Here is a 23,604-nt window from a genome sequence, read left to right on the forward strand (position 1 = left end):
CCGTGGCTTTCTGAAGTGCATTCTGCCACCAGCCCTCCAGACCCACCCAGCAGCCAAAAAGCTGATAAAGTTGATGATGTCTCCGGGGTTTTTGGTGGCTTGCCTTTTTTTTTGTTTGTTTTTACAGCTCAGCTCCACCCTAGCAGCCTTTGGGCTATCTGTGCTGTGCCTGCTCCTCTACCTGTTTCAACAGCCTGCTGCCTCTCATTATCCCAGTGAGGGCACTGCTACACGTTGATGAAAATAATCCCAGCAAAGCACTCATGCACAAAGTTCAACCAGCCTCAGCAGTATTTCCAAGAAAGACTTAATATTTCCTATTTGCTTCTATCCCAGATTATCACTACTTTCATTATTTGAAAGTCTACCGCTTCTTAATTTTCCTTTGAAAGAGACTGCTTCTGTACAGATGGCTTCCACCTTTGTCATCTTCCATTCCATCTATATTTTATTTTTCAAATCTGTCAGAGCTATAATCATGTATTGTCAACGTGCCTCTCCTCTATTTGATGTGATTTCAGGAGAGCCACTGAACTTGTAAATGCCATTGACTGACAAAAGTTGGATATCCAACTGTCATAATGCTAGTAACAAATATGCTTAGAAATTCTTTCAGCATCCTGGAGATGGGTGTAAAAACAACAGGAGTAGACACTGTATGATTCTAAGGAGATAATGAGACATCCTTTACTAAGCTTTCTGAAGTCACTAGAATATGCCCCCTTTGCCATGGCCTCGTTGCTGACCCACCAGACCAGATTATGTGCATGTGAACTGTTACCACAGGTTGGTTGAACTCATCTGGGTGACTGTAGACTAGAACTGACTAGGAAAATGCTCCCACAACTCATTCCCAGAGAGGTGGTCATATTCAGGACTGACTAACTACTTAAATGATTAGATGACCACTCAGAAAAAAGCTGTAACTATTGCTGTTCAAGAAGAGTGCTATCAAGATTTTTGTAATAAACAAAGTGCAGTAATTGGGTGCTTATGATATGTGTAAGTCACTTTGCATGTATCACAACTGAAATGTCAAATTGTACTTGTGTTGTGTGCTTAGGTAGGAATAAATTCCAGTTGCTTCTAATTTTAGGATAATACTGGCCTCTATCCTACAGGTGTGTTCCAGGAGCAAAGCGAGGAGCAGAGAGAGAACTAAGATGCATATTGCTTTGAAGCTAGAAAAATAAAGGTAATTGATGATATGTAAACATTTGTGGCAGTTGTTTTCTGCCCTCAATATGTTGTCATGCAATACAGATACCTCCTAGCAGCTGTGCGAGGTATTTGTACTGTCTGTAATGCTTTAGAAGTCAGTGCTAGCCGTCATAGAGTCCTATTACACATAAGGAAGTTGGACTTTAAATCTGCTTTCATAGTGTAGAAATTACATTTATTCAGCTATAGTTCTGACATGCATCTCACAGTAAATGGCATTATTGTTCGACAGGGCCACAGACCCGAAATGTCATGTTTCAAAATCAAAATGAAGAAATCATTAACAATTTATTGAGTTTTAAGCTATGCCAGGGCCCAGCTGTGGTTTTCAAACTGCATAGGAATCGATAGCAGAAGAGATCCATTGATTTTGGCAAGGATCAGAGACCATACTTTGACTACGTGCAGTATCTTTTGCAAAGGGAAGTGGCAAGGGAAGATCAGGAAAGCACAAGTGAGTTGTTACAGCAATTGAGAAAGCTGCCTGTGGGCTCCTTTGCTTTATCAGCCTGTAGGAAAGAACTCAAAACCTGCCCTTCCCAAATCCTTGTATAAAGACAACATAATCGATGCAGTGAAACACACAAAAGCAGTCTACCATCACCCTGAAAGAGCTTTGTCATAAATAACTAATTAACTACGCAGTTCAGCCTGGAAGGCATTCGGACACAGGCACGCAGGAAAAACCCGGATAAGGAACAGAATATCACATTATACTTGCCACCGGAAAATGATGATTCATTTGTTTTCCATATCCATTTATAAATTAAGGGTCATCATAAAAAAAAAAGGCAGTGAGGGTCAAAAACTTCACGAATATTTTCATTATATTCTCTAGCAGGTCTTCATATGCTTTTGCTGACAGCAAGATCACAAATCTTTCACCCTTACGCAGCTGACTCAGCAGTGCTGTAGAAGCTGTCAGTACTGCAAGTTTTGAAATGTATGCTAAACTCATGCTTTCTGTTAAGGTTGCCTTCTTTTACTACTGTCCTTATGTGTATGAACTTCAAATACCGAATACTGGACTGTGGACACAGCGTGTGCCTTTTAGGCTGGGGTTTTTTTAGTGCTCCCGTAGGAATACAATCTTCACGTAAGCACATCTACACTGTGACTCTTTTTCATCCCCTGGTGCTGTATAGTAGAAATAACTAATAAATAGCTTGCTAAAGCGTTATTTATACAAGTGCAAACACAAACCCACTAGATTTGATAATATATTTTCCTTTTGTGCTAGTGTAAAACAGTAGTGAAATAAAACCAGCATGATAAAAAATTGGTCTATAAACAGCAAACAGAACAGCAGAACTAGGAAGCAAAACGAGTTAGAAAGTCTGCCTTCTGAGTTCCCTTTTCAGATTCAGCCATCCATCCCTGGCACTTATGGTAAAGATTTTTTTGCCCTAGTCCAATTTTAATTTCTGAGTCTCAGTACTATCACCTAGAAGCATCTGACAGCTTTTTTCCTTTCCTCTTTCTGTGTCTTGGAGAAGCGCAAAAAGCAAAGATAAAGCCTGGATTCTCTGACAGGGTTTGTCTTCATACTGTGATTGATGAGGCTGATGCTGTACTAAATTTAAACTTGAAAATGCCAAAACTGACAACATCCCTCTAAAGCAGTGAGGAAGAAGGGCACACATTCAGCCCGTTGCTGTAGGTAGCATAGCCAGAAGTTGCTTGAATAGGCTCAAAAACATTTGAAGACAGAGGCCTGTCTCCTCAGAGAGGATTTGTGGTGTTCATTTACCTGGGATTTAGACTGAAAGACCACGAGTTTCTAGCCATGAAAGGTAAAAGGAATGGCTGCCTGCTGCAGCTCAGCGCTCCCCTCCTCCAGCTGCATCGGGGAAGGGTGTCGTGTCCGCCATGCGTCCCCAGCCAGAGCCACCCCCCCCGCAAACAGGAGCGGGACAAGCCACAGGACAGCATGCTCCCTGCCAACCCCCATACAAAGCTCCCTTTGTCCCCCAAGACTCCAGCTAAGAGGCCTTACCCTCACCTGTGGCTGTTTCCCACCTGTGCAACACATAAAGAGGAGCACTGTGCAGAAGGCTCTAGCTAGCTGGCCGGTGAAACGAGGGAGGTGTCCAGCCCACCCTGGGGTGGGGGCATTCCTTCTTACGGGGCCTGAGTCTTTCTGGAGATCATCGGTGCACACAGCTTAGGAATTCGCCTCCTTACCCCATCCTCACTTCTGTCTGTGCTCAAATCATTTGACCTGTTTGGAGTACAATGAAACTTCCAGGGGATTTGAATGTGATTTTTACCGAGAGCCGTTAGAAGACAAATGCTTTTGAGCACGGCCTTAAGGACCCAGATGTCTGATTTATGCATCATAGAAAGTCATGGCAAATACCAGTGAACTCTCCAGACGCTCACCTGCTGCTGTTTTCCCAAGGTAGCCATGCCTTTCCCAATCATTCTCAAGATAAAACTGTAAAAGGCAACTGGCGTGCCAACAGAGAAGAAAGAAATGGCATCCTGTAGCTACTCTTTTCGTTGTTGTTCACATTCTGTTTCCAGTGAAGGCATAAACACTCCTGACTCCCACTTGTTTTGGAATGAGAGGCGAAGGCACCTCCAAACACTTATCACCCAAGTGCATCTGCTCCTTGTCCATGGCACAGACTGGAGAAAGGCAACCCAGAGGAGACAGCTCTGTCCCATCACATGCAGAAAGAGGTAGCCTATAGACACTGCTAAAGAACTGCTTTTTCTATGTGCAGGCCCTCACCATTAAGCTCTTGACATACTTACCAGTTGCCTCATTCTGCCTTCAGGTGAGTTTGCACCTTTGTTAGGAGCAGCCTCCAAAGTGCTGACTTCTACTGAAAGGCATTTTATGCCAACTGTTGAAATGCACAGGCTTACTGGCCAAGTACAGCTCTTCTGCAGGGGAAGGACCAGAACTTCAGCCTACGGACAAACCATCCTCCTTAGGCTTCCTACCTATTCCCATGACTGCAAATTACAGCATTGCTCTGGCCAGAAGAGGCCAACTTGCTCTTTCTTCTGAAATATGTAAATATGGCATCAGTTTAGACTGCACAGTGCTTTTATACAACATCTTCAATGGGCACGCAGAGCAGCTTTAGAGATTGCCCCAACCTTTTTCTGAGAGGTTTAGACATGGTCTCTCCAATGAAAAAGTCCCTACCACAATTCCTCCTGGGTCCAGTATAATTATATTGACCTGAGTGACTTTTCCCACTGCAGTGTAGTGCCTATACAGTCCTTGGAGGCTCTGAAGCATAAACAAAGGTGTCTATATTAAATAAATAAAGATGTGAAGTTAACATGGATAGAATACTTGATCCAACTCATGCTGAAGTCAGGGGGGGCATTTCCAGGATCTCAGATGCAGGACAGGGCTCAGAGGGGGATTTCGTATAGGCTTAAGACTAGCAGCAAGGAATCCTGCCTTCTGTGAAGCATCTTTGAACCCTGAGAAGATGCACAATGACTTAATCTTCCTCATACAGCCTACACTGAACATGAAGGATATTGGCAGGCATGATTTCCACATTGTAAACTCATATTTGAGGAGCTTATCTTTCAAAAATGGATGGAGCTTATTGAGTTGCACATTTTTACCATTCCCAGACACAAAGATATGTGGGCTCTACAGCTGAACAGATAAAGGAGGTCAATTTAATTTCTGATCCCATGTTGTAAACTATTAAGCTACACAACTTGTGTATGAGCATTATCTGCAGTGAAATATGTAAAAAAAAAGGCATTTCATGAGTTCTTTTATCAAGTTTAAAAAAATGTCTATAGCTGATCGGTAGATTAATCTTATGCTTAAGCCACATCTACTTACAGTTGTAGCTCTTTCCTCTACCAGTAAGCAAGGGCATTCTACTACTTTCTAAAGAAATTTCACAGCTGCAGAGAGAAAAAAAAAACTTTTCTATACCCAGTGTTATTAATACTTACTGATAAGCATTTCAAACTCAAAATCTGTTCAAAACATTCAGGAATGAGCACCCCAAAGAAGTTTGTTTTCAGCAACAGAAAAACAATTTTTCAAAAACAAGCCTGTCTATACTAATGAGGCCTAATTAAGCATCTTTCCCTTAACAGTCCTGGCTGTAAGTACCTATTGAACTACTTACCAATTTGCAGAACTGCTGAATATCTGCACTGCTCACGTGGGATCTCTAAGAACTTAAGTTAAATGATACAGTGTAAAAATCATCTACTGTAATTAGGCTTTAGTTTTAATTACACAAGTTCAGACATTTTGTTAACATATATTTTCTTCAGATCTTCAAATACAACATAAAGGAGCTCTGCTCTCCTTCTCAATAGGATCTTAAAAATCACCAGGACTGCTTCTGTTTCTTCCAGAGCTGTGACTAGTTCCTGTTTCATTCTCTTCTTCTGGGACATCTCAACACGTACCTTCTGAAAGCAAAAGAGGAGGCAGATGATCTGAAGGGTGTTCACGACACATAACACACTTTCTCACCTCAGTATTTCTTTGTGTGCTGACAGGCATGAGCAATGCTTCTGCCTTCAAAATTGCATACCCTGCAAAGCACTGGCGATATCCCTATATACCTGAAGTGGACAAGAAAGCAATGGCTACAGCTGGGGTAGGAACAAGGAGACAATTACACCAGCTGGCAGAGGGCAATGAGGAGGTAGCAGTGACATACAGAAGAAAGATTAATTATGGCAGGAGTGAGGCTTGGCTTTGAGAAGACTGTGGTTATCATCCTGGATGTCCTGCTCCTTGACCAAGATCTCTGTCAGAAACCAACACTCTGCAAATTCCCACACCTCCACAGATTTATGGTTTGCTTTCCATTGCACGTGATTGTAGCATTTCAAATGTGTTACCTGTTGATTCTGTGGACATCTCAATTGTTTCCAAGACAGAACTTGCTTGATGTCATGCAGGTGTCTTCAAGGGGCAATTTCTGGATGTCTGTGGCAAATCTATCGTGGATCTGAAAACTGGGTTCAAACTAAAGAGATGATTGAGAGGTCCAGAAGGTAATTGATAATGTTGAGAAGGTCATTAAAAAAATTGAAGAAAGCAAAATCTATCAACAGCCATTAAACACAAAGATGCTGGGTCTGGCTCAAGTAACCCATGAGCTGCTGAGCACTGGGCACATGGAGAATACACAGGGGGAAGTACTTTCATGTGTTTATAGTGTTTTTCCTAGGCATTATTTTTGCCCTCTCTCAGCAGCAAGATACTATGCACTAGATAGCCATTTGATCTGAACCAGTTCAACTGATCTTATGCTCTGGAGGAAAATACAAACACAAAAATAGACCCTCCCCCAAATGAAATGCCCAGTATGTCAGTTCAAAGCAAATGGAAAATTTCCCTCCTCTTCCATAACAAAGAGCAGTCCAAGTCATTTAGTCAACATTGATTTAAGAAAACCCATTCCTTTCTGGACACCCAAGCAGTGGAACAGCACAGCACACCAAGGTTTCTAGTCTGGTGTTTGCTGCCCAGTGCTGTGGCAAGGCGCAACATCAAGTTTCTATCAAAGAGAAGACCACAAAAAACATTTTCAGTTTTGATTTCCACCCCTAGAAGCTGGTGTATGAGACCACCTCCAACTAGCCCCACAGCAATCCCCTGCAGAGGGAAAGGACTAGTCCCTCCTATGGCAAGGAGAAGTCAAATGTGTCTGCTGATTTTGGAGAGGTAGAAAGCAGAATCTGAAAGTGGAAAATTACAAGGGTATTTTGGGCTATTAAGACATTACAGCTTTCTGACGAAAATGGGAAAGGATCCTATTAACTCTTCATTCAGTTTAGCTTTTTGATTTCAAAGAAGCATTAGAAAATGAAAAAGCACTCTGAAGACTGGAAGAGCTCAATCAGAAAAGAACGTTAAGATTATCAGTTTAGTGTTCCTATTGAAACTATGTGACCCCTTCACTTGTGCTGAACTCCGCTTGAATGGTAAAATGGCAAGTTTCACAGTGCACAAAGAGATGGAACACATAGGTTTTTTCCATATTGATCATCCCTGAAGTCCAGCAACTCTCTGCTGCTGGCTTCAGAGGCAGCCCTGCAGTGCTGCACGTTGCCCTTCCGAAAGAGCAGCAACAGGAGCAATCAGTCCCTGAAGCAGTGCTCTTTAAAGCAAGGTGATGCTGAGGAAATTTAAAAGTCAAATGCCCTAAAGAATCAACACCTGCTCTCCTGTCTACGGAGACATCCCTGACATTGGGCAGTCGGGAGATGACAATTTATGTGCTGTATTTGCCATAAATAAAGCCATCAGCATAGATGTGAGAGCTGAAGTCAGCAGCTCCAAAACTAAATCCCTCTTTAAAACCTATGATTAGAAGGAAAAGGGTGTCAGAAGCTCAGACACCCTAGCTGCAGCTTGTGGTCACTTGCCAATGTTCAGCTGAAGCAATCTGCTGGCACACCAGGGCTTGCCAAAAGACTGAATGGCATTTGGAGGTGAAGGGAAGGCAGTCCCACGGAAGACAATAAATCATATCTGATCCCTAAAGAGGTGGAGAGGGACAGCAGAAGCAGAAAAGGGTTTTCTTCAGTCTTTGTTCTTGCACTGTGCAGGCCAGACACAGCTGCAGCCCAAGGGGTTCCCTGAGGGTTAGGATTGCACCTCTTAGCTCTCCCTGGAACAACAGCATCTCCGCAAAGAGCAGGAGAGGGAAAGCAGGAATCATTAAACCCCAGCCCTAACCTCTGTATACTCTATTACAGCTTCATCCATCAAACAGGATTTTTACAAGTGCTTTGCAATCCCCCCTGCAAGACGCCTTGGTGCTATCAGTCGGGGAATGCAATTTTACACATTGTGAAAACACAGTATTTATATTTGCATGTAGCAAATTAACAAAACAAAACAAAAAGATGCTAACTGATGTCAATGGCAGAAAGATGATAAGCCTGAAGCCTTGATGAAAAGCCTGAAGAGAGGCAAGTGTGTTTGAAAACTACTGTCCTACGTCCAGATTCACTGCTGAATCCACCATTCATTTTCCACTCCCCAATTTCAGGTGACTTTATCATTGTGCTTTCTCCTCCCTTCCCCCCACCCAAACTGTTCTGCACAGGAACTATTGCATTTGTTAGCACAAGGGTCTCCATCGTGCAGGCTCTATAATCGCATTTGCTAACATTCCTTTTAACCTAACAGACTGTGACTGACCACATGTTATTTCACATCTGGTATCACTGAGATCAAACCTGAAATAAAACAACGGAAGGAAGCCTTGGCACACTGTGTATGCAAGGATATCGCATTGATGATAACTGAAGGTCACCTCTGGATTCAGTGTGCTGTGGAATCAAACCTCAGGCGATCTGGTGGTGTTCTTGCTCTTCTCTCTGCTATGTATACCACTTAAAATGATGGGAGACTGCTTATGCAGCTTTTAGCAGCCTGCGAGTGAACATAATTCTGATGTTAATTCACCAGGTATTACTCCTGGTCCATCTCTCTCTCAGGTACGCACAGCAACAGCATTCCCTCTGTCCATTCCAGGAATGAAATCTTCCCTCTACCCATACTGAGGAAAAGGACAAATGCACCGGCTTAGTCTGACCGCAGTTCACACGTCAATGCTCTACACAAGGATATGTTCAGGCCACACATCAATCAACTACACAGCTTTACAGCGACAAGCAGGCAGATCTACAGATTTTTTAATCACCCTTGGTATGAAGGACATCACCAAAGCAAAAGCAGAGCCAGTGTACCACTATGCCACAGAGATCCATCTGAGAGGCTAATGTAGCCAGGCACAATTTACAGCAGATATTCTGAATTATGTCAGAAACCAAATTCGCCCTCATTTACCCTCAAGCTCAACAAGGCAGACAGGCACCAATACAAGACTCTACCCTTCAAGTCCTGGGTGGTCCATTCCTTAGGCCTTGATGAGCTGTGGGTCTCAGCTGGCTAAAAGTACCTCTTGAGGCAGGAAACTGTTCTTGAAAGCCATGCTAAAAAGTTCTTCTGAGGATGCACTGCTTCCAAAGAAATGCGTAAAACCCCAACAGAAATAGAAATAGGGCAGGATACATCTCACAGAAATGAAAGGACACATGGCATAGGCCTCAGTATTTCGTGTATTCAGCCAAGTTCCTTTCAGGGTTTTATTCAAAACCAGAAAAATATTCATGCATAGCATTCAAGCATGCCCATTCCCACTAAAGGATATTCCAGCTCTACAGCCAACTTCTTATACAATACTCTGAGTTTTCTCTCACTATTTATCCTTAGTGATTTTTTGCTTCTTTGAAGAATTCTGAGGGCAGCATGAAGGAGAAGACACAGCAGGTATTTAGCAGTAGTATCATGTCTGTTAAAAGCGCAACAGCTATCCTTCCACAAATACCATTAGTTAGGGGTTTGTGCCTAATGCTCAGGCTCTTCCTACCACACGTTCTTCTTAGGATGCATTGGTCAGCCCATCCTACACTGTCCTCTCAGTTTTCATGCTTACTGAATTTCATGAGCTAATATTTGATTGTTCAGAGATGTGCATTTTGAATACATCTGACTGTTAAAATACTCAATACATATATGAAAATTACATTTAGATGAAGAAAAAGGCAGGAACATCTACAAGTAAACTACTCGCCTGGAATTGTGGTCTTTCAACTACAGAATTGGAGGCTGAAAAATGGGTACCAGACATCAAAAACTGACACAGACAAAATAACTTAGTCAAAGGAGAATGAGCTGCAAGTTCACATCAAGTCTTTTACCAGTGCAAGTGGCAATTTTATCTGACACTGTAAACAACTATAAAAAGAAAAATCAAAGTCAGGATATACTAATAGCCTTTCTGAGATTTCATGCTGCAAGAAAATACACTGAACCTACAGACCCAGGAAAGCTGTATTTAGTAGAGTGTGGTTTCAGGTTGCTTACTAAGTGACCCGAAATAGTTCAATGGACCTGGAGTAGTTCAGTGGCTGTAGAGAAAAACAAATCGAGTGAAAACAACAGTGCCCAGTCGGTGCGATGGCAGAACATTTGTGTTATGCAGCATGTTTTACATAGGTGCCAACAAATGTTTTTGTGATCATAAACTTTTTCACAATGAATTTCCATTATGACCCACTTGGCACAACAGAATCCGGAGTACGTCACTCATTTGCTTCATGAGAAGAAGATAAAACTCCTCAGTCTTTCAAGAAACTTCCCTGGTGACACGGTTGTCTCGTCTGCGTTTTGAAGGCTTCATCTCACAACTCAGAAGGTAACATTTTCCCATTTTAGCGAGGGCAAGGTGGAGATTCATGAGAAAACCCACTGCTACCTCACAGATCCCCAACTGAGGGATGGCCTCCAGCCCCAGAGGAACACTCCCAATGCAGGATGCCCCATAACCAACTGGGAGGAGCCTCACCACCAAACCACAGTGCGGAGGGACCTGTGGGGTGCCACAACCTAGACCCTGGCACAGGTCAGCTCTGACAGCCAGATGCGGCTCATCAGCAGGCTGGAGAAACGGCTGAGGAACGGTGCAGCAATTGGGGCCACAGATGATCATGAAACCACCAAGCAGAGGTGGGGGCATGGGGCTGAAGCTAGCAGTGTGAATGCTCAGTAGATGTGATACGACAAGCAGCAAAGAGCTGCAGATCTTTCTCCCCTTCCCCATGTCCCATGCTCTTGGATGTGGAGAAGGAGGCACTTGCTACACTGCTGGGAGGTACTGCTATGCCGCCCATCAACATCTGGGCTTTGCTGAAGCTCATTGTGGATTAATTGGATAGCTGCCCTCACTACTGAATCCCAGGGAAACAAAGACAAAAAATGGGGGTTACATGGTAAAACTGCCTTTCCAAAATAAAGTTGTGAAAGATAAGAAAGGTTTAAATGAATTTCTGAATTAGAAGTAATCAATTCTGTGGTGTAATAGAAAAGCTCTTTTGATCTGTTTTGGGTTTTTGTTTGGTTGTTTTTTTAATCTGAACCATCCATCAATCTAAAGCTCCGTACAATTCCTACATTATTGAGTAGGCACTGCTGATTCAAAGCAAGGATTAGTAACAAATCTGTGCCATGCCACAGCCATTTAAACAGCAAGTTAGCGGATGGGAAAAGGGCAGATGAATCTGGTAACTAAAATGACCTTTCCTACAGATTTCCATGCTTGATTAGCAGTATCTTTTCTGGTTATACAGATCCACTGGTACACTGTAACATCAGAGCTCTTCCTGAATTGTGGAGACGAGAATAAGATAGTCTTTACCACCAAAACAGGAGAAGCCTCACACAGTGCAATTTAGTTCTGCATATACAGTGCAAAATAGTGCAAAACCACCAGTACAATTTTATTCTTCGGAATAGTGAAAATACTTTAATAAACCCTACTAAACCCATGCATCAATACCAGTCCCAGTAATAAATTGTTGACTACGGAGCAATCTTCCTGTGGGAAATTTATGACCAGAGGAAATGTTCTAGCCTTGGTATTTTTATAGCATCCATTTGTTTTTTAATGGAGGAGGGGGAGATCCAAGATTTCAAAGGCTGTTCAAAGTGTCCTCAACCTTGAAGAAGGAAAGTAACCTGCATCGGAACACTTGCCACAGCTCCCAAAATATGAGATGACACCTGGGTACGTACAACTGCTGTCACGAAAGGCAATCATTTAGTCACCTGCTGTTCTCCTCAATAGACTAGGAAAGTATTTGCTAGGTCTCATTAGAGTCATCCTGCCCATTTCAGTTATAAGACCAAACCATCCTGACCTTTTATCTCACTCCTCTGCCCAGGATCATTGATGCCTCTTGTCAAAGCCGTGGTGCACAGCACGCAGCAAGGAGTCCTCGAGCCCTTCCACGCACCGCAGACCTTCCTCCCCGAACCGCCCGCTGGCCCGTCACCCCGGCTCTGCGCCCTCCCATGGCCGGCTGCCTTTCCCAGGGCATTCAAGTGAACATCCCACAAACTCAGCGCCCCAGACAAGAAGTACAGACAGTTCATGAGCTATTTTCTGGCAATTTATTACCAAAAGCAGCATGATCTGAGAAAAAAAATAACTGTTATTCTTGTTCCTCTTAGAAAATGAGGGTGTAATTTCCTCCAGAAAGCAGATGCCATAGAATTAGCTGTGGGCTTTTCCTGCTATTTTGTTCACAGTTTAAACATTAAAATTGGAGTCTCAATAAGCGTTTCATGAATGTTTAGCAAGGTTAAGCTCTATTTTAATCTAGGGAAGTATCATTTCAGATGTCACAGTTCACCAACAAATGCTGAGCACCACGTTCGTGCAGGGTGGCATTTCTCCTAGGATCTACAACTCCAGAGCTTTTACTGGAAATGCCTTTTTCTCCTGCGAGGCAGCTTTTCCACTGAAACATAATTACCAATATAACACATCACTGCAGCTTCCATTTGCAAACAAACTGCTGCTAATCTCTGTCAGATCCCAGCATCTCTCTCTCCTCAGCTTCCCCGCCTCCTCACCCTCCCGCCCTAAATTCAGAGACACAAATCTACAGGAAAACGTGTGAAGACACATTTCTGAAGAGATGTAAGAGAACAGAGTGTCTGCTATGTTCCCTACTCAAAATAAGCCTATGTGCTTTTTATACAGTCCATATGCTTATTTTCTTAACAATTCTTGAAACTCCCATACTGATAACAGACATGACCATGTAATATTCCTTCCTCAGCTTCAGGTTTTCCCCCGCTCCGAGGATTCGCTCCTCTGAACAAACCCAGAACAGCTCCAGCTGCTCCCAAGTTAGGGACTGGCTGTGCTGGCACCGTGCAAGCGCAGCTCCAACACCACCGAGCTGTTTTTAGCTCCCATGCTGCCTGAGGCTGAGCATCTTCGCCCTCATCACATTCCATTTAGTGATGAGCCATCTATCCTCCTGCTTTTGAACCCTACACTCTCTCTTACGAGATTGAGCCTTAAAAAGGTCTCCATCAAAAGAGCACGTCTCTACATACACTTCTGTCAAGGCCTTTGCCCCAAAACATAGGAGACGTCAACACGGACACTAGAAAATCAGAACTAGGTCTCATCCTGCACATCCTGCCTAGACTGGCTTGTCGGCTGCTGGGGCAGTTCAGACTAGTACGGGAGGAGTGGAACCATATCCCCCTGCTACCTCCTGGTCAGACATCTGAACAAATAACCCCATTTTGGGAAAAGTTTAATTTCAAATGGTAATTATGCCTTACCTTCCATGGGCTCCTGCTTTTCTAAGCCTGAATTGTTGGACTGCCTCACTCGTCACAGACACAACTAACCGATCCACTGCCATCTCCACATCCAACATGACTCCCGTCAGATGGTAGCTCAGGCTGTCAGCCTCGCTTTTCTTCCTCTATGAAATACTGACATTGGAAAGTCTTAACAAGGAAACTGAGACTACAGGAAGCATCCTTCGCTCCAGAGACAGCAGTGCCGGCTGTTATCTCTATTCTCCAGTTCTCAACCAGGAATAGAGCAGGAACAAATGCATTCAGTCCTACCCTGAATGGTAGCTCCACAGAAAGGTCTAGACTGGAAATCCCAGCTTTTTGGTTGCTTTAATCAAATGGAACAGCATCAGGAGGAGGGGGGCAGTGGTGGTGGGGAGGCACTGCACCATCCAAAATTTAAATTGACCTTTTTTTAATCTGCTTTGATTCACTCCTAATCTTACACACTCTTTCCTAAATTCTGAAAAGGTACAGAAATGAGGCCAAGATACAGATTTAAATAAATAAATTACCGTGTCCTTTCAAAATGTATTCTTAGAAAACTTACATAGTTAAAATATTTAGAGTAAGAGCTGATCAAGTGATTAAGTATACTCAAAAAGTTCCCTTTTTAAGAAAAGCGCATCTCTGAATCTCATCTTTTAGTTCTTCCAGAGCATAAATCTTTAATTTTAAGCAATAGAACTTCAGGTTCTAAGTTTTACAGAAATCTAAAGAACAAGCAACTTTTAAGATCATTATGGTATGAAGTTTTAATTGATTTTTTTGGCAGTCACAATCAAGAGGCAGATATCACTCCATGTGCACTTGCAAAATAGGTCAGCTGGGTAAATTTGTTCAGCTTTCTTCTACACTCTTTAGACGCTTCACCAATTACTACTTCTTTCTAAAGCAGCGTCCAAACTTGTTTGCTCTTTCTTTATATGACATAATTTAACTCTCTACAAAGGATGGCTTGTTAGCCAGTCACTTAACTAACACAGTGAATATACAGTTGAATGCCTGATTATATCCATTCAAGATAGCTAAGTTTCTGTAATAACATTCAATTTCCATGGTAAGATGCATGAGTTCTTACAGTTCACTCAAAAAAAGAAATTGTCTCTACTTAAATGTAGGTTTCCATTTGGAATTATTTTAATAATCAGTAAAGGTAAATGAATTAGTATCATGAATTAATATTTATTTCTTTTACTTTCAAAACTCGCTAGAACAGAAACAATACACTGACTCTATTGGGAGATCTGTTTGAGAAACACATTGTCCCATTTATTCTGGTTTACTTTGAAGTGCTACTTCTAGCTACCTGTAAGTAATAAGAATCTGGAAGGAGAGAAGGAACGTAAAAGTGCATTAGCCCATTAATAAAAGGAACTGTGTGGACAGCGTGTACACTCTCTTCAAACTGTAAGTGCTAAACCTACAAATTCAGAACAGAAAAAGCTAGCACTGCCTTTTCAGTAAGTCTTCTTCCTAAAGGCATCGTGCTCTGGCTCTATGCTATACACCCCCCATAGTAAAATGGAGAGCTTCCAACCACATCAATAACAGGATGTTTCCATTAGTAATCAGCCGAGATTTATTTTTATTCAGTTCAGTTCCTTCCACAATTCTAGCTTTTCCAGCAAACAAATGCAAGTTCAAGGAGAAAGAAAACAAATATTCCTCCAACCCTCACACACTCATCTTCTTAAGCTTTTTTAACCTCTCTGAGGTAAACAGCAAGCACTTTTAGTGACAGTTTCTGAGTAATGATGGGGAAGAGCAAGGAGGTGGTCGGAAGCACCACTGGCTTCTTAATGCAAACTCTTTTATGCTACTCAGGGAACACATGTTCAATCACTGCTTATGAAACAGCTTTGACAACACAGAGAGGAGCTTTTTGCTTGATGTTTGTTTAAGTGAGACTGTATCTATTTTAGGAGGAATTGCTTTTATTTTACTTTTTTTAAATTTTTTTTTTTGTTAAACAGAAGCAACCCACAGTCTTAATAACAGATTAGTGAGTGAGTGGCTGTCTTCTCTGGAGACTTCATTATGATGAGGTTTCACTGCACTCCAGCTCTTCTGAGAAGACATTTAGAGAAAACATAAGAAAGGTAGTACAGAAGTGAGACATATTAGAAGAACCCCATCCCCACTGAGGGACCTTTCTTTAAAACATCAAAATCATGCCATTGCACATGATGCCTACTTCCAAGAAAGCAATAGGATCAGCATTTCGTTTTTGAACACAGAACATAAATACCACATTAACACTTTAGCAACACATGTTTACAGAAATCCCTGCATATTTATGGTACCATATTGTGCCTCGGAGAAAGCTTTTCTTAGGTGAACAAAAGCAGCAGCAAACTGAATTAGACTTGCAGTCTGAAACAGAGCACGTGCAGCACATTTAGAAATGATTTTACAACATCGAATTGTAACCTATTTTAGACAGATTATATTGGCAAGATATTTAAGGCAGGGACTGCAAACCACTACGCTGTTGTAAGCATCTATTTTTTTATTTCTTATTAAAGGTACTGTCATTGGCTGCCTTTCAGACTGGGAAATAAGGGTCCCTCTTTCCTGTTACATTTTTCATGCACAGACAGTAACAAGGACTTTGCAGCAACTTTTCAGAGGCTCAGCTTTGAACTTGCAATGATAGCAGGACAGCTCAGCCTCGACAGGACCTCAGGGGGTCTCTGGTCCGGCCCTGCCACAGGAGGCTCAGCACTGACTTTGATCGGATGGAGCCGGCGCAGCCTCCCTGAGAAGCCTGCGCCTCTGCCCTCCTCTCCGGCCCCAGGGAAAAGCCTTTTCCTTGTGTACCGTCGGAACCTCTTTTGCTTGGTCCAGCAGATGCCCCGCGTCCCTCTGGCTCCCTCTCCTTGACCACCTCCCTTCAGGTACAGGGGGGTTGCTGCCAGCCCCCCCAGAGCCCTCTCCCCCCAGGCTGAGCCAGCCCCATCGCTCAGCCTCTCCTCGTGGGGCAACTGCTCCAGACATGACCATCATGCTCTTGATACTCTAGAAAATGGCTCTTTCCCCGAAGGAAAGGGCATCCTATTTTACAGGGAAAGAGATAAGGTGAATGGCGCTGACAGCCCTTGTCAACTCCACAGCATCTTCGCGCTCCTTGCGTCAGGGGTAGAGCGGCGTTCCTGTGTCCAAGCCCAGATCTGCTACAGGCAGGATTACAGCTAAACCAGCCTCTCATCTTCCACTTACAAGTTGTCTCTGTACAAGCATCCCATTCACACTCTAGAAGAAGTAGCAACAGAAACACAGAGCTCTGCTCTGCTCCTCAGTTCCAGGGTGGCTTCCCTTTTTTGCAGCATGTTTTATAAAGCCAATCCTCCAAATTTTTATTCATACAGCAGCAGAAAAGCTCCAGCACTCCCACTGGATATGAGATTTAAATTAAGACGAAGTGCCATATGATTGCTTAACACCTTGTTATATCATCTGCCAAAGCTAACAGTGCTATTCATAACTGGCTAAGCCCTCAGAAATGTGTATACTTCAGGTATTAGACAAACCACATCCTGCTACTTGGTACCACGGGGGAAATTCTGGTTACATTTCAAATACTGCTTTCAGAACTGCTTGTCCACTCAGAGACAGAATTTCTAGACATCACCTTCCTGGCATCTGCTTCCTTTAGTCTTCCTATCTAACCAAACCCCATCTGCAACAGACAGAAGAGACCATCCAGTGTCTCCATATAAATACTTATAGGACAAATCTTACCAACACTATTAAATGGAAACTCTCTTAATTAAGGACTGTAAAATCCACCTTTGTAGATATGAATTGCTTATGAACAAAGCATACCACATATTGCCCAAGAATTAAAGCTATTTTTGATGAGGCAGAAGGCATAGACTCACCTTAATGATAATCTCTTTGGCATCACACAATGATATGTCACAAAGCACTTTCATTAGTTAGTATGAAATATATAACAGCTGCCAACGCTTCTGCTTCTCTCTGAGCAAAAGCAAGATACCTTGTAATGAAGAAATTATAAATATCAATGGGTGAGGTGCTCAGCTAGAGGATACAAATGACACAAGATTCAAAACTAGGCAAAACAAAACTTAAAGGAGGTGTCAAGCCTGAGCAAAAGGGAATACTTTATCCAGACAGAACACATAGTTGTGTGAATTTTATTAACACCTGTCTGGTATCTCAGCCTCAGTCACTAGACATCCTACAGAGATCATGAAATACCACACTTCCAGGTGTTTTCTGTAGTGTACATGAATATATACACACAGCCACAGAGCTTCCACATAAAAACGCACTCCAAGATGTTTCCTAATCAGAATATATTATGTCACGGGGAAAATGTACGTGCTTTAATGCAATATTGTCCTGAAAGAATGAAGAAGTAGCAGTATTAAAAGTGCTCTGGGCACACAAACTGAAACTTCCTTCCTCCATGGTTCTCCTCATTTTCATTTCTGTTTGTTCCTTTTCTTTTAAGGCCTATAACACAGGTACTGGTAACCATTCTGTATTCACACCTAACTCAAAATGCTGTTCATGAAGAGTATCCTACTGACATTACCCTTCAACAAGTCAGCCTGCTCCATCAGGAATAACAATCACAAAGACCAAACCCGGAGATCTGAAGGCATTTGGGTTAGTCTTGTAAAAACGGCTTGTGTACTCCAGCAGCATTCACTTTAATACTTGTTTTTATTGACCCCCCGGCTTCTCTTTATGCAAAATGAGTTGCAGGATGTCAATCTGATCCAAGGCTGACTCCAAAGAAGGGATTTTGATTGCAGAGGAGGAAGCTGTACCTACCCAAGGGGTGTTGAATGCAGCATGTCTTCCAAGGGCATTTCAACAACTCTGCAGCTGCATTACTAAACACAGTTAGAGGTTACTCAGGAACCTACAGACAAACTTGTGGGTTTCCCACAGAATTCTGTAAACTGGCGAAGGTAACTGAAAAAGGCTAAAATAAAAGGCTGCCCATTTGCCTGTGAAGGCTGGAAAGCAGCATAAACTATTCCCCTGTTCTACATCAGCAGGTGTTTAAATCTGCAGACGTAAACAGTACTGTGTACCACCCACCCACTTCACCTTCCTCTGTCGGACAGAATATGTGGACAGGACGGGGAAAGCCAACAGAGAGGAAAATAATGTGTTGCTATCATTACGTATGCAGCAAATACTGCTTAATCTGGATTAAAGAAGAAAAAAGCAAGAAGTGCTCCCTGATGTGCAATTGCTTCTCTGGGATCTTCCTAAGGACACCGCAGAAAATGCAAGGTTTTTAATTAAGAGCCGCGTCCTTGCAGCACAACCTAGCATGGAACTGCCCCCACCTCTGGGGTCAGCACAGAAAGATGCATGCTACACACCAAAGCAAGCACATGCAGAAGAGCATCTGCCGCATATATTCAGCGCTTACTGTGCTCTGGCAAGCTAGCTGAACACCCCCTGTCCAAAAGCCTCAGCCTGGGGGCACCTGGCACAGCTCCACGCTCAAAGGCTGCTCAAGGTACACATCTTCCCATGGGTGGTGCACACCTGACCCCGCTGGTAAAATCGTCATCTCCCTTCCCTGACAGTGGTTTTTTAGGCTGTACTCGGACGTGCTGCCTCGGCGGCAGCTGAACCACATTAAGGGCTCCTGCTCTCAGCCCCATGGCTGGCTTTCCCACCCCAGCCCACGGGCAGGGGCCACGCTCCCCTCGCTGCAGGATGGCCCTGCCCTTCTCCGACCTGCCAAGGGAAGGGCACAGGTTTGCACACCCTACCCGATCTGTCGCAGTGGTTCAAGTTAAACACTTCTACCGGCAGGGTTTTAAGATCCCTTGGATGCATCTTAACCGAAAACAAACTGGGTAGCACCTATGTACACTGCTACTGGGAGCGATGCAACCGCTGGTGAGGGCTGGGGGGTGAGAAACTGCTGTGGCACTTGCCTCTTAAACCAGCTGGGTGGCACCCAGCCCGGCGTGCCCACTGGGGCCAGGTCCTTGCGGCGGGGAAGGAAAGATGTTTGGCTCCATCAAAGTGCAAGAAGACGAGGCACAGCAAGATGTTATGTGAGCATACGTGCTTGTTCCCAGAGAAAGAGACGTTCTTGTGCGCCTCGTTCCTCCTCTTGCTAATATAAACCAGGAGACTAAAGTCAAATGTAATTGCTATACAAGCACGGCGCTCTGTCTTTGGTGAGGAATACAGGCTTTAATAATATATAAACGATTTCTAGAAGATGTAAAGGAGAGCTTAGTGCAACTTGAATGCAGACAAATACTTAAAAGAAATCAACATTATCCACTAAGCACTTTACTAAATTGGTTTCATTTACTTATGTATGTTCATGCCCAGAGAGCAAGTCCAGTTGATACAATTTCTACAACAGGAAAAAACCTAGCAAATCAACTTACTATACTATTAAAGCTTTCTAAAAAACAAAACAAAACAAACACCCAAAGCAATTTTTTAGGGAGGTAATGAGAGAGAGATAAAAGGACGTACTGAGATGGTATTAATGTTGGAAAGACAAGGAAGGAGAAAATGGGCAATTACCCATAAATAGAGCTCTTAACTTCAGTTATGTAACAGAACAAATAATCAGAATAACCACCACTTACGAGTCAATAAAAGCACCATGTATTCATAAAGGTCTTGCTAGATAAACTCACAATACCTTTTTACATTTCTCCTCCATTATCCTTCTCCTGTCATGACACAGGAAGAGTGCTACAGCGTCCCGCTATGCAGAGAAAGCAAAAGAGGACATTCAGAAACAGCCATAACCAGAAGAAACAGCAGTGGCAGTAAGAAGCAAATTAAAGTCTAATCAAAAACTTGTAAGCAATTCAGAGAAACTGACTGTGGAAGAAAGTAGGTTTTATTATGAACACAGTAATCGAGTGTTTGCACTGGGTCAAGGTAACAAAAGAAAAATTACTGCACCATCAGCTATCAACCCTGTATCTAGCTAGAAGTTTTAAATTATGGGCTAGGAAAGCAACAGGTCAGTTTAGGTAGTTGAGGAACAACAGCATTTATATATATGTCATTACCAGAAACATCTCAGAGAAATAGAGCTTCTTTTGAGGGGACTATGGAGGAAAAAAGGCATGTTCAAAACTTCCAAGACTCTGCACTCCCAAGGAGCAGAGAAGTTGAAAAATATAATTGCTCACTCCTGAGTAGCAGCAGCTAGGAAGGTCAGCATCCTACGGAGCACCCACACAAATTTTCTCATGTCTGATAAGCTGAATGCTTGCTTTTTACATTTACTCTTCCCTCAGTGGGGGCATCAACCTCATCTCTCTCATCTTCCTGGCCACCAGCAGTCTTGAGGTTTGTAAGAATTCTATTCCTTTGAAATCTCTACTCTTCTATTTATATCAGTTGAAATTGATCCCCAGGGGTAAAAAATTATTCTAGGACAATGAGGGGGGCTAACAGTCAAGATGGCATTATTGTTTTAGCTTCATCTCGGTAGGAAACCAGGTTGAAAAGAATATAGTCAGGACAGAGGGGAAGAAACAACAAACAGAAAACTCAAATGGAAAACTTCTAAACCCAGAATTATTAAGTCAAGTACAGAAGACATTATTTCACATGAGGAAAGCCAGATCTGGGAGCTTTTCACAAACAGATCACCATTCCTGACTTTCTAGGATTTCTGCTAAGCCATACTCCTAGGCTGCAATGAAAATCTGGATGATCCCCTTGTAAAAATGTAAACACCAGAATCTTAATCCATTCTAACACAGATGTCCAAATACTTCTACCAGACAAGATGGCTTGGATTTACTTTTGCAGTTCTCCCCTTCCAGTGCTGGTGGCGATCCCATGGGTCTGAGTGACCGGTCTGGATGCCACAGAGTGGAACAAGTGAAGCCATCAATCCAAAATCCTGCGCTGTTTCACTGCTTGCAAAACCATTTGAGAGAACAAGGAGCACACTGGGGAGACACTGCATTGAATGAGGGCTCTTTGGCCATTGAGATACGGAGAGAGCACAGAAACTTCCCTCACTTTTCCCCCAAAGCCAGTCAAGAGGGAGCCATGCCCAGAGAAGTGAGCAAGGTCCTGGAGCATCTTCAGGACAAAGAGAAATCAATGAAATCCAGCAGAAAGCCCGGCAGGAGTTCAAGGAACATACAGTCTCCCACAAGAGTGGTCTTTAGCCAATGGAGAAAACTACACATGTGATTCCTCACAGATTTTCATCCCAGGTTTTAGAAATCAAAGGAAGCAGGTACATTCCGAATGATTCATTAAAAACACTCATTGTTATACTAACAGAAAGTATAATTTGAACAGGATAGATCAATAAATGGACACAAGGGAACAATTTTGCACTTCCAGACAGATTAACAACATGACCTGAGCTTCTCTCTCTCTCTGCATTTCCTGATTTGCATCAATATCTTTTAAATTTGTCATGATTTTGAAGCTCATTTATATTTTTATAGCGTACTAATGTATGTTATGCTGTTTTGCTTAGATTTGTTACTGTCATGACATGTCTAGGACAAAATAAAGTAGACTGGTCTCTATTCCAACAGGGTGTATTTCAAAACCAATCTACAGAACTAAACCTTCACTCTAATGGCACAGTAAAGTGACTGCTTGTAGAAGTTATTTGGGTATTTCTAGTGAAGTTTCAATTTATCTTACTTCCATATAAGTATTTTTTATCAACCACAATGCAACATTCCATAAACTTCATAGCACAAACATTCAAGTTCATAATTTCAAAGTGAATATTAACAACAGAAGCAAAAAAAAAACCACCAAAACCAGACCATTCTCATCCCCATGACTTCTTCAGTGAGGAAAGGCAAACAGTGTCATGGTCTTTCCTTCAGCTGTTTTCAAGATCCCTGTTCTGATCAAATATTACATCCAAACTGTTTTTTTCTAGCTACAAAAGGTGACAAAGTTATACTGGTCAGTCAACATGCCCTACATCTTTTCACATTCATCAGTCCTAACCACAACGTCCCCAAAGCTGGCTGGGATTTTCTTGGAATGACCAAAGTCTCATTACTTTCCAAAATTCAGGTCTTTAAGAATTGGGTGTATCTGTACCAACCAAACAGCACACTGTAGATCACTTCGTCTATTGTTTCAGGAATATTTTGAATACTCTTTTACTTCTTCCTTCCCTAAAAGCACTTGCCTGCTCTTCACAGTGCACAAATAACTTTTAACAAATGCAGAAGAGCATCATACATAACCGAATTAAGAAAAAATTCTCTTACTGCCAATATTTTTGTCGCAATCGGAAAGAAAAATTCCTGCCTTGGCAAGTGATCAAAGTACAAGGATGCTCCTTGCTATCCTGGAAAGATGAAAGTCAAAGATGTATTTTAACTGAATTTCTAGGAACGTCTTTTGCATCAACAAACTGCACGTTAGTTGTTCACTACCTTGTCCGTGCAACGTTAATTAAGGACTTCACGCACAAGGGTTATTTTTCAGAGATGTATTTTGATATAACTAAGCGGTGTCGTTATGTAAACAAAGCTGATCTTTTTACTCTCTACTCTTCACGGTCTCACCACTGATTAATTTCACCACACACACACAATTTCAGAAAGGAGATGTAGATACAAACTGCACCCGGAGCACTTCCGACTGCTCTTCTGCCGGAGAAAAAAGTCATTTTGAGTTTTCTCCCTGACGAGAGGCAAGTCCCTTTCCGACACCTATTACCAGTTTTTCCCGATCGCTTCCTAAACCCTAATACCTAACGTTAACGAGCATTAAACCCGCTGGGTCACTCGCAGGGGAGCACCTCGGGCGGGCGAGCCGTCACTTACCCGCGGTCACGCCGAACACCCGGGACGCGGCGGGACGTGGGACCTCGCGTCCCCAGGAGCACCCCCAGCCCCCTCCTTCGCCTCTCCTCTCCCACAGCACCCGGGCTCTCACTTCTCCCCGACCGACAGCCCGCGATGCCGCTCGAAGGGGTCCCCGAACCAAAGGGCCGCTGCCGGGGACGGGGGGAAGCCGGCAGGGACGCGGGCGTTCCCCCAGCGCTCCGCTTTGGCCGCCGCTCGGCCCTTCCCGCGTCTCCCCACACGCCGCCCGGCGCCCCCGCCGCCGCCCCTGCCCGCCTTCCCTCCCTCCCTCCTTCCCTCACTCACCCGGCGCCGGAGGTGCCGCGGCCGGCGGGGGTCTGGCCCCGGCCCCCGCCGGGC

At 43.2% G+C, this 23,604-nt stretch overlaps 1 protein-coding gene across 1 annotated transcript in view; it reads right to left on the bottom strand.

Moving 5' to 3' along the window:
• Positions 1 to 23,604, bottom strand: part of PKIB (protein kinase (cAMP-dependent, catalytic) inhibitor beta) — a 79,924-nt gene that overhangs the window by 32,477 nt on the left and 23,843 nt on the right. The gene's annotated exons all lie outside the window — the stretch shown is intronic.

Source organism: Haliaeetus leucocephalus, unplaced genomic scaffold, assembly GCF_000737465.1.
Source record: "Haliaeetus leucocephalus isolate CR32 unplaced genomic scaffold, Haliaeetus_leucocephalus-4.0 Scaffold130, whole genome shotgun sequence".
Lineage (NCBI taxonomy): Eukaryota > Metazoa > Chordata > Aves > Accipitriformes > Accipitridae > Haliaeetus > Haliaeetus leucocephalus.